This window comes from Arachis hypogaea, chromosome 20 (genome assembly GCF_003086295.3).
Source record: "Arachis hypogaea cultivar Tifrunner chromosome 20, arahy.Tifrunner.gnm2.J5K5, whole genome shotgun sequence".
NCBI classification, from domain to species: domain Eukaryota; kingdom Viridiplantae; phylum Streptophyta; class Magnoliopsida; order Fabales; family Fabaceae; genus Arachis; species Arachis hypogaea.
The window spans coordinates 31,896,499-31,907,961 of record NC_092055.1 but is presented as its reverse complement, the minus strand read 5'-3'; the positions used below and the strand labels follow the sequence as shown (position 1 = coordinate 31,907,961).

General features: G+C 40.9%; 1 pseudogene; it reads right to left on the bottom strand.

Moving 5' to 3' along the window:
* Positions 1–5,265: 5,265 nt before the first annotated feature.
* On the bottom strand, positions 5,266–6,531 carry LOC112785728 (cyclin-D3-1-like; annotated as a pseudogene).
* Positions 6,532–11,463: the final 4,932 nt, after the last annotated feature.

Genomic DNA, 11,463 nt, shown 5'->3' with positions numbered 1-11,463 from the left:
GGTCTGATTTGAACACAATCAGGCCAAGAACATCATCATTTAGCTGAACATTATTCATGTCATTGCTGTCTCCATAGCAAAAACTCAAAATTGGTTAGTTAACTAGTTAAGTTTACAAACACACAGAAACAGAAATAGAACAGGCATGACAATATCATATCACAATAGTCGTAACATGTCACATCATATCCAAGTCTTGCTTCTCTCATTCTAGTTACTAACTACTAACACTTTGCTTTCTAGTGCAAAATATTGCTAGGATAACTAAATGAATTTCGGAAATGAAGCCGGGAAAGAAAAAGGAGCGCCTTAGCAACTGGAGATGCAATTCTGAAATCACCAGTATCCTCTTCGGGATTCTCGGGATTGAATTAAGTAGATCTTAACATTAGGAATTTAATCAATTCATGGCCAACAAATCTTAACAAGGCAGTTCATATGAATTAAAAAGTCAAGCTGCAGGTACATATATATAAGATAAACATGAAAATTCAATGTAAAGAGCAGCAATATACCAGAAATACAGCATATGAACAAGATTACAGCAACAGCAGATTTGCAAATATGATAAAACAGAAGCAAGAACAGTGCAAATAAACAGACCTAGAGCCACTAACCACAGTCTAATCTACCTAACAACCTAAAATCCACTACAACATGCATATCTAACTATCCTAACATGAACAAAAACGGAAAAATAAGAATAAACTACGAACGGATAAAAGGGATTGCGTGTTGCGGAACCTGGAAGGCTGAATAAGGAGAGTAGGCAGGAAGGTGGTTGGGTGGTGGTGATGGTGGCATCCAGTGGTTAGCACGGTGGTTGGCGGTGACGTCCGGCCGGCAGCTGGCGACGGTGGGCACGACGGTTGCTGCTGTTAGGGGGTAGGGGCTGCGCGACTGATAGGGTTTGCGTGGTTGGGGGGTTATATTTTCAAATCCACGCGATCGCATGGGGGACGCGGTCGCGTGGTGGGTGTGAAAATGGGGGTGACGCGATCGCGTGGGTCGCGCGATCGCATGAAAGGAGTGGGAAAGGGGATGACGCGATCGCGTGGGTCGCGCGATCGCGTCGCTGGAATTTGTGCTAAACGCACAACTCCAGCACCGTTTCAGCGCAACTCTCTGTCTCCTTTTGGGGTGATGTGCAATCCATGCAACGCGATCGCGTCGCTCACGCGGTCGCGTGGGATTGGTATTGTGCAAGTGACGCGATCGCATGGGGCATGCGATCGCGTGGGCCAATTTGTGCAAAACGCACAAGGGCCGCACGATTCCAGCCTAACTTTCTGGACGTTGGATGTTTACACCGATCTCCAGGTCACGCGGCCGCGTGGATAGTGTTTTCGCCATATGACGCGATCGCACGGGGCATGCGGTTGCGTCGTGCACCCCTTTTTTTTATATGTATGATAAATGCAGAATGCAATGATTAACATGAATGCTATGCATGATTCCAGGTTCAATGAAGTAAAATGAAAAGGAAATAAAAATGAAAGCAATTAACAAGAAATAAATTGAAAAAGAAGCGACCATACCATGGTGGGTTGTCTCCCACCTAGCACTTTTAGTTAAAGTCCTTAAGTTGGACATTGGAGGAGCTTCCTGCTATGGCGGCTTATGTTTAAATTCGTCCAAAAATCTCCACCAGTGCTTGGAATGCCAATAGCCTCTGGGGTCCCATACTAGGCATATAAAGCATCTGAGCAGCTTCAGACAAATTTTCAGGCTCCCGGGGTGACGAATGTCAGAATAGATTCTAGGATCCCAAGCTTTGCTATTAAATCCGCCTCCGTTTTGATCTACATGTCTCCATCCGGGCGGTTTAAAGAGTAGAATCTCACCATGGTGACCAAACGTTCTCTGTGATCCATGCAATTGAGCATGATACCAATCCGTGTACTTCGAGGTGAAGCGTGGAACCTTATTGAACCTTGTGCACCAACTCTGAGTAGGAGCCATTTCCCTCTTACTCTTAAAGCCGCAGAGAGCTCTAAGCTGGCCATCTGTTTCAAGCAAACCATATTCAAGTGAATAAGTAAAGTTATAGGTTAAGAATTGTACCCACTTGAAGCTTGTATTAGGTGGTAATGGCCTTGGAATAGGTGTTTCCGGTGGTTCTGCAAGTTCTACTCCCTTGTGCTCTTCCGTGAATTCCTCCACTTCCTTGCAAGGTTCTACAATTGTATCTGTGTCCTGGTCAAAGTCTTCTATGTCTTCCTCATCACTTGAGTCATAGATTGGAGGTTGAGAGAAATCTACCTCTGCATCATCTTCATATTCATCTGGGGAAGATTCTTCAATTTCAGAGAATTCACTTGCGGATGCAAGTTTATTACTAAGAGAGCTAGACTTGTGACTATCATCATCAAGGGAATCTGTGTCCTGGGTTATTCCGTCTGATTCTTCATAAACAACTTGCCTTGGAGATTGTACAATATCCTCCTTAGCATCAACTGTAGCGTCCATGACGGAGTTCTCCTCAGTTCTGGATTCCCATGGAGGTTCAGCATCTCCTAGATCTTCAACCAACTCTTCTTCTTGAACAATGACAGCTTCTTCTACTTGTTCTAGTACGAATTCATTCTCTGTCTTGTCCACTGGAGTTTCTGGTATCTCCTTCATGCTACGCTCTTCGTTAGACTGTTCACATGGGGCTGTGGCTGATCCTTGTGTATTTGAGCGCCTAGAAACCCATTGAATTATTGTTTGCTCCAGTTGTCGAATGGTTGTTTGAAGTTTATTTACTGTTTCGTTTAGGCGAACCTCTGCTTCTCGGGTTGCTGGACTTGGGCATGATACATAGGAAAGTGGTGGTGATTGGGAGTGATTGGATTGGTACTGGGGTAAGGAAGGATCATATGGTAGCGAATGGTGAAGAGAAGCTTGTGAGTGTGGTGGTTCGAGGTTATGTTGAAAGGATGGTTTATATGCACGGGGTGGGGCTTGTCGGTAGTTACAAGGTTGTCCACCACATCTTTTAGCTGGGTATGCACGGTAGAATGGTCTTTGTCCAGGATATCTCGGAGGGTGTTGCTGCCTAAAGGGTTGATTAGATCCTCTTGGCTCCATCCATCCTTGATTGGTCTGACCTTGATGCATATTCCTGCTGTAACTTCTATTTCCTTCAACAAAGTTAGAACCAAACTCAAAGCGAGAGGGGTGAGAGTTCATGATAACAAATGAAAAATAAAAAAAAGGAAAAACAGAAATAAATAAACAGGTAAAAGAAAAATATTTACAATAACCAATAATAAGGCACACGTTAGCAGTTCCCCGGCAACGGCGCCATTTTGACGTTAGGATTTTTGCCAGTAAAGAAGTTCATAAAAACAGTCGCATTGTAGATATAGTCTCTAAATCGACAGAAATCTCTTCGTACAAACGTTTTGGGTGTCACAAGTAACAAACCCCTTTAAAAATTGTTAACCGAGTATTCAAACCTCGGGTCGTCTTCTCAAGGAACTGCAAGGAAGTATGTTCTTATTATTGGCTATAAAGGTTGTAATCGGGGTTTAGAAGGTGAGAAGCAAGTGATTTAAATGACAAGTAAAGTAGATGGCAATTAAAATAAATAAATACTGTAAAACAAACTTCTGGCAAGGTAAGAGAAATTGGAAGTCCAACTTAATTATCTCTCTCAACAATAATGAAAGTTGAATCTAAATTCCATTTAGTTAACCTTTACTAAAGCAAAGGAAAGTCAAGGGACTAATTAGTTTGTCCTTCGAATCCTATTTAATTCCTAAGAAAAGTTGGGATTATTGAAGTTCTGTTCAATTAGCAAGATAGCGATTATCAGTTATGTTGAGTTTGATAATGTTGAGTTACTGATTTCTTAACCAAGACCAAAAGGGGAAAAAGTAAAATTGCTGGAATAAAAATATCCTTAGATGGAAAGCAATGGTAACACAAATTAAAGAGAAAGCAATCAATAACTGAAATACCTCAAATATCATTAATTCAAATAACAATCTGTAACATGGAATAATTCATAAATTAAATTATAAAAGTAAATGATCAACTTAAGTGCTGGAATAAATAAATAAAAGTGAAAAGGGAAGCTTAAAACAAGAAACATAAAACCTGGATCGAGAGTCACTCTTAAAAACTAAGAGAAGTCCTAAATCCTAATCCTAAGAGAGAGGGGAGAGAACCTCTCTCAAACTAAATCTAAATCATGGAAAGTAGTAAGGATGCGAGCTCCCTTTTGAATGGATGCATTCCCCCACTTTTATAGCCTCTAGTCTGTGTGTTCTGCACTTGGATATGGGCCAAAAGGGCTTCAGAAATCGCTGGGGGCGTATTCTGATTCTGATACGTGGCCTCTGTCACGCGTCCGCGTGGGTCACGCGGTCGCGTCATTTGGAGCTTTTCCTTGCCACGCAGTCGCGTCAGTCACGCGTCTGCGTCGTATGCGTTCTACTTAAGGCGCGCGGTCACGTCAGTCATGCGGCCGTGTCGCTGCTTCTTCGCTTCTGGCACGCGATCGCGTCGTCCATGCGATCGCGTGGATGCCAGTTTCTTCAAAACTCCGTTTCGCACTTTTCTTCCATTTTTGTACGTTTCCTTTTCCATCCTTTTAGTCATTCTGCCTTAGAAAATCTGAAACTACTCAACACACTAATCACGACATCGAATGGAAGTAAATGTAATTAAAATAATTAATTTTAAAGCTTAGGAAACATGTTTTTCACATACATCACATAATAAGGAAGGGAAAGTAAAACCATGCAATTAATATGAATAAGTGGGTGAAGGATTGAATAAATCACTCAAACTAAGCACAAAATAACTCATGAAATATGGGTTTATCACTCACCTTAAAACAGAGAATAACAAACCCAACCCTAGAATTTGTTGAAATGAGAGAGAGATTCAAGGAGCAGAGGAGAGCGAGAGTGTGAAGCAGAGATTGAGAGCGAGAGTGTGAAGGAGAACGAGATTTGGAGCAGGTTCCCTAATCTTTCTTCCGTTCAGCAATTAGGGTAGTCTCCGATTTTGATTTCCAGGATTAGAATAGGTAACATTTTTTAAGTTTTTTTAAAAAATTATATATATTTACTAGCATTTCATTATAAATGTTACTTTATATATAATTTTATAATAATCACTAATACTTTAACAAATGTTAAGCAATAAATGTTACCAAATGCTCAAAATGTAGTAGTGATATAACATATATAGCTTCCTAACTAACCTCTAATTGACTCCTTTATCATTTATAGAAATTTTCAAAAGTGTGTTGAAGTAATAAGCAGGTCTTTAAACAAGAATACCCAAGAACTGATTTTGGTAATCAGATGCAACAAGGCTCCATATTATTGTTAACTACATGCATCATTGTAGCAGTTGCCAACACAGAAGGAAGATAACCAATAAACCTGAAATCTGCATTAAAAATAAATAAATAAATATCAAAAGTTGAAGAAATGTATATATAGAAATTAAAGAAAGAGATTAATTATTACCTGGTAAGAGAAAAAGAATAAGAGATTGACATGTGTTGAGGAACTAAAAACATTTAAGTCTTCTTGTGATATGAACAATGAAAGAGAGAGGTGTTGGTGGATTCATCTTTCACTCAAGAGTTGAAAGTACCAAAATCTCCATTTTCTTTATTATTTTTGCCTCAAACACATATTTGTTGTCTTCCACCTACACATATTTTCATAAATCAAATTTTATTATTAATAAAATGTATTATTATTATTATTATTATTATTATTATTATTATTATTATTATTATTATTATTATTAATCATACTTGTAAATCAAGAGGAAGTGAAACTTGTGTCTCTTCCATTTTAGCAGCAAGAGAGATGCAAGCAACTGTAGCAAGATAAGTCAACCATGACTGCTTCTTCTTCACGGTGAAGGTGAAGAGGAATCTGTGAAGGTAGTTAATAGCAAGAGAAGCTGTGAGAGTAGAGAATGAAAAAGTTTTCAACCATGGTTGCTTCTTCTTCCATTATTCTCTTGTTCTTGTTATTTTGATACAAGAGTTTTCAACTCTGAATCATCACACAACATGTCTTGTTCTAGAAACACATGATCATGTTCCTCATCATCAAAATAATGTGGTTCTGAGCAATACAAAGAATCTATGTGTTCCTCATCATATGAAGTAGCAGTATTAATGAATACTTGTTTAACATGAGAATTAAAACTTAACTAGACATACACAGGCAAATAGAAAGTTAAGTATTTACCTAGGCAACCTTGGCGACCAACAGCGTTAACAATGTTTGATCCTTCTTCCAAGAAGCACCAAATGCAATCAATAATTGAAACATAGAAAAAATTCAAGCAACCAATAACGTATCCAGTTTTAAACAAGCAGAATTCAAGTTAAATCACGAAATCCTTGAAACTCAATTGCAACAAAGAACAAACTCCAAGCCTTAAACCAGGAGATACAACCAAATATAGTACTAACAGAAATAATTTCTAAGAAGCAAAATAACAAACACATAGAGTGCAATCAGTGCATTATTTCTAAATGTTTGTGAATCAAATTCACACCGCCATTGATCCGTCCTATGCATCATTCCTGCAATCATTGAAGTAATTAGAACAAGAGGATGTGAATTTAGTTACAGATCTAGAGGCGAGAAGTTAGAACGCAAACTGAGAAATAGATCGAGGAGGAGAAGGCACGTTAATGCATGAGGAGAAGCTAGCAAAGCATAAGCTCGAAAAAGGAGGAGAAGCTCACAAATCTGGAAAAAATCTTGACAGAGGAGGAGAACGCGCCGCCGGAGGAGAACATCGCCGTAGGAGATCATCGCTGGAGAGATCGTCACTAAAGGAGATAAGGAGAGAGTTTCGGTTCACAAAACAGAATCTCGATGGAAAGGAGATTCTAGTCGGAGGAGAACGCCGCTGAGAAGATCAGCATTAGAGCAGATCGTCGCCGGAGCAGATCGCAGTGACAACGTTATTTTCGTCCTTCCTCTAACACAATGGCGGTGTCGTTTTTGTTTTGGTGTGTAATTTTAGGGTTGAATAAGAGTTTGGATTATTTTAAATAATGGGCACCAATAATGGCGGTTAAAAACGCCCAAATCTCTCAAAATTGCCATTTTATGCAAATTAATTATGGCATAAATGCCATTTTAAACCATTTTTTCACGCCAGTCCCCACGGTCTGCTGTTAGTCAAATTCGCATGCTAATTTAATATTTTTATAAATAATGAAGGTGCAACACACTTTAGTAACTTTACTTCATAATGTGTATAAGTGGGTGTTTGGACGTTATTAAGTTTATAAAAAAATTTACTTTTTAGTGTAGTTAATAAATTTTTAGTAAAGGCTATAATTTAAAATTTTTTAAGATTTTAAAAAAATATTTTTATGTAATAAATAAAAAATATTTTTATATTATTATAATCAAACATAGTTAACTCTGAAAAATGATACAATGCAAACATAGACTTTTCCCAAACAAATTTAAGAAAAAAGTCTAAGGGACTAGCACTGTTCATACCCTGGGTCGAGCTATCCGACCTGAGGAGATCGAAGGCAAAGCAACCGACCTCTTCAGGTCAGCTTCCCGACCTCTTCTCTAAAAGAGGTCGGCCAAATCGCTACAAGGGCCCAAGAAGGCCCAAACTAAGGGACACAGCCCAACCTAAAGGCAATTAAAGCCTAGAAAAATAAGGGCGGTTCCCCTGAAGATAAGATGACTTCCCTTAAAGATAAAGATAAGATAACTAACTTATCTTATCTAGAAAGGTCAGCCCACTCTACTATAAATACACTGGAGTACCCAGGTATAACTCATACTCTGATTCTACTAAAAACCTACTTAATACCCTTGCTAACTTAAGCATCGGAGTCCCTTGCAGGTACCACCACCCTCCGGTGACGAAGGATCAGCACCACCCACAAGTCGGACACATCAGCACCGACCAGCACAGAAGATCTCGTCCGAGATCGACCTCCAGTTTCAGGTAACCCTCGGAACATTGGCACCATTGCCGGGGAACCTAGAAGTTATCCCACCATCATGGCGGACAACCTTGACAATGACCACGACTCTGATCTAGAAGACAGGATGCCGCACAAGAACGCGGACACCACACCAAAGGATACGCCTCAACCAAACAAAGACAAGAAATCTCCAAACACAGAAATTATGGAGGCCCTACAAGCTCAACAAGATTACCTCAAACAGCTCGAAAAAGAGGCCGAACATCAATGGGAAGCTGAAAGATACCTCCAGAGAGAAACTAGGCGACGCCGAGAGTTGGAGGATAAACTCCTAAAACTCGAAGCCGATCTAAAAACCAAGACTACACAATCCAGTCATGCAGATAACCCCTGCAAAGATCACAACCCATTCACTAAAGAGATTATGAAAGCCAAAGTCCCAAAGGACTTCAAAGCTCCTGACCCCTACGACGGCACATCAGATCCAAGCCATCATCTCAGTAATTTCAAAAGCAGAATGTACCTCACCGATGCATCAGACGCTATTCGATGCAAAGCCTTCCCAACAACCCTAACAAAAACAGAAATTAAGTGATTCGACAGTCTGCCCCCAAGATCCATCACAAGTTTCGATGACCTAGCCAAAAAATTTCTTGCCAGATTCTCCATACAGAAGGACAAAACCAACCACTCCCCAAGCTTATTGGGGATCAAGCAAGGAGATCGGGAAAGTCTTCGCAACTATATGGAAAGATTCAACAAAGCATGTTTGGACATACAGAGTCTGCCAACAGAAGCAGCCATTATGGGCCTCATCAATGGCCTACGAGAGGGACCTTTTAGTCACTCCATATCAAAGAAACATCCCACATCTCTAAATGAAGTGCAAGAACAAGCAGAGAAATACATCAACATGGAGGAAAACTCCCGAATAGGAGAGACCTCAAAATCCGGATTCTCCTACTCATCTCGGGATAAGGATAAAGAGTCCAAGAAAAAAGAAGACCAACACGGAGAGAAGATTAAGAAATACCACAATTACACCCTCCCTTCGGGTGTCTCTTGTGGAAGTTTACCGAGAAGTATGCCACACTGAGAAGATTTCACCACCTCGAGCAATTAAAAGCAAAAAAAGAGGCAAAAATCGGACAGAATATTGTGAATACCATCGAATCTATGGACATCCCACCAACGAGTGCTTCGACTTGAAGAATGTCATAGAAAAATTGGTGAGAGAAGGGAGACTAGATCGGTACTTAGCTAGCAAAACAGATGAACCCAGAAAAAGAAGAAGAGATGAAGAAGTTGGATGAACTAAACGGCCACTTCGTACCCCAGAGAGACATGTCCACATGATACATGGAGGATTTACAGGAGGAGAAATCTCCAAATCATCTCGCAAAAGACACCTAAAAGAAGTATATCACGTCAAGGAAGGAGAAAAAGCACCCGACATCCCTACTATAACTTTCACTAAAGAGGACGCGGCTGGTATCATCTCGGGACACGACGATCCCATGGTCATCACTATCATATTGGCCAACGCTAACCTTTACCGCACACTGGTGGATCAAGGAAGCTTGGCTGATATCTTGTTTAAAACCGCCTTCGACAAACTTGGCCTAGAGGAAAAAGAGCTCAGAGCATACCCGAACAACTTATTTAGACTAGGTGACACTCCAATCCAACCACTTGGATACATCTCACTACACACAACCTTTGGAAAAGGAAACCGGTCAAGGACACTCAACATAGACTACATCGTGAATGACATGAGTTCATCTTACAATGCCCTAATAGGTCGGACAATGCTAAATCAGCTCGCTGCAGTAGTCTCAACTTCATATCTATGCATGAAGTTCCCAACTACAGAAGGAATTGCTACGATAAAAGAAGACCAGAAAATAGCGCGCCGCTGTTACAACGAAAGTCTAAACCTCAGAGGCAAAGGATAATAAATCCACACCATCGAACTTGGGGGAATTTGAGGTCGGGAAGAACTTCGTCCACAACCTGAAGGCGAGATAGAAAAAGTCCAGATCGGAGATGTCCCACATAAAACAACCAATATTGGCGCAATCCTAAAAAGAGATGTAAAGGAGTCCCTGATACAGTTCTTAAAAGATAACATCGACCTCTTTGCATGGAAGGCCGCAGACATGCCGGGTATAGACCCTAAACTAATGTGCCACAAACTGGCAGTATATCCAGGATCTCAGCCAGTACAGCAGAGGCGTAAAAAGCTCGGACCGGAAAGATCCCAAGCTGTGGAAGACCAGGTACAAGCTCTACTAGAAGCATGATTCATAAGGGAAGTCAAGTACCCACTATGGCTAGCCAACGTCGTCCTGGTAAAGAAATCAAATGGGAAGTGGCGGATGTGCACCAACTACACCGATCTCAACAAAGCTTGTCCAAAAGATCCCTATCCACTCCCAAGTATCGACGCCCTAGTGGATGCCTCCTCCGGATACAAATACCTCTCGTTTATGGATGCTTATTCAGGATACAATCAAATCCTCATGTATCCACCTGATCAAGAAAAAACCTCATTCTTAACCCCAAAAGCAAACTACTGCTACGTCGTCATGCCATTCGGACTCAAAAACGCAGGAGCCACGTATCAAAGATTAATGAACAAGGTCTTCGCAGACCATATTGGGAAACTTATGGAGGTATATGTGGACGACATGTTAGTAAAAACACAAAACGAGGAGTCATTACTGTCCGACCTCGCCCAAGTGTTCAATACCATAAGAAGGTATGGCATGCGACTTAACCCTGCGAAATACACTTTCGCAGTAGAAGCTGGCAAATTCCTGGGTTTCATGCTCACACAAAGAGGAATCGAAGTAAATCTGGACAAGTACCGGGCCATACTCGACATGAAAAGCCTGAATTGTGTCAAAGAGGTGCAACAACTCAACGGACGACTGGCAGCCTTGTCCAGATTTCTAGCCGGATTAGCCATAAGATCTCTCCCCTTCTACGCCACACTAAAGAAGGAAAAGAAGTTTGAATGGACAACTGAATGCGAATAAGCCTTCCAGGAGTTTAAAAAATTCCTGGGACAACCACCCATTCTCACCCGACCACGGGAAGGAGAAGCACTCATACTATACCTTGCAGTAGGAAGTCAGACAGTAGCTTCAGCACCTATTCAGGGAGGATGAAAGTGGACAACAACCTGTATACTTCATCAGCAAAGCACTACAGGGATCCGAGCTGAATTATCAAAAGATAGAAAAGTTCGCCTACGCTCTCATAATAACTTCTCGACGACTTCGCCCATACTTTCAAGCTCACACCATTAAGGTTCGGACCAACCAACCCATGAAAAGCATCATGCAAAAAACAGATTTAGCAGAAAGAATCCTACAATGGGCAGTCAAGTTGTCTGAATTCGACCTTCAATATGAAGCTCAGACAGCCATCAAATCCCAATATCTGGCCGATTTCATCGCAGAGTATACTAACACCCCAGAAGACCTTACAAGTTGGAATCTTTACGTAGACGACTCTTCAAA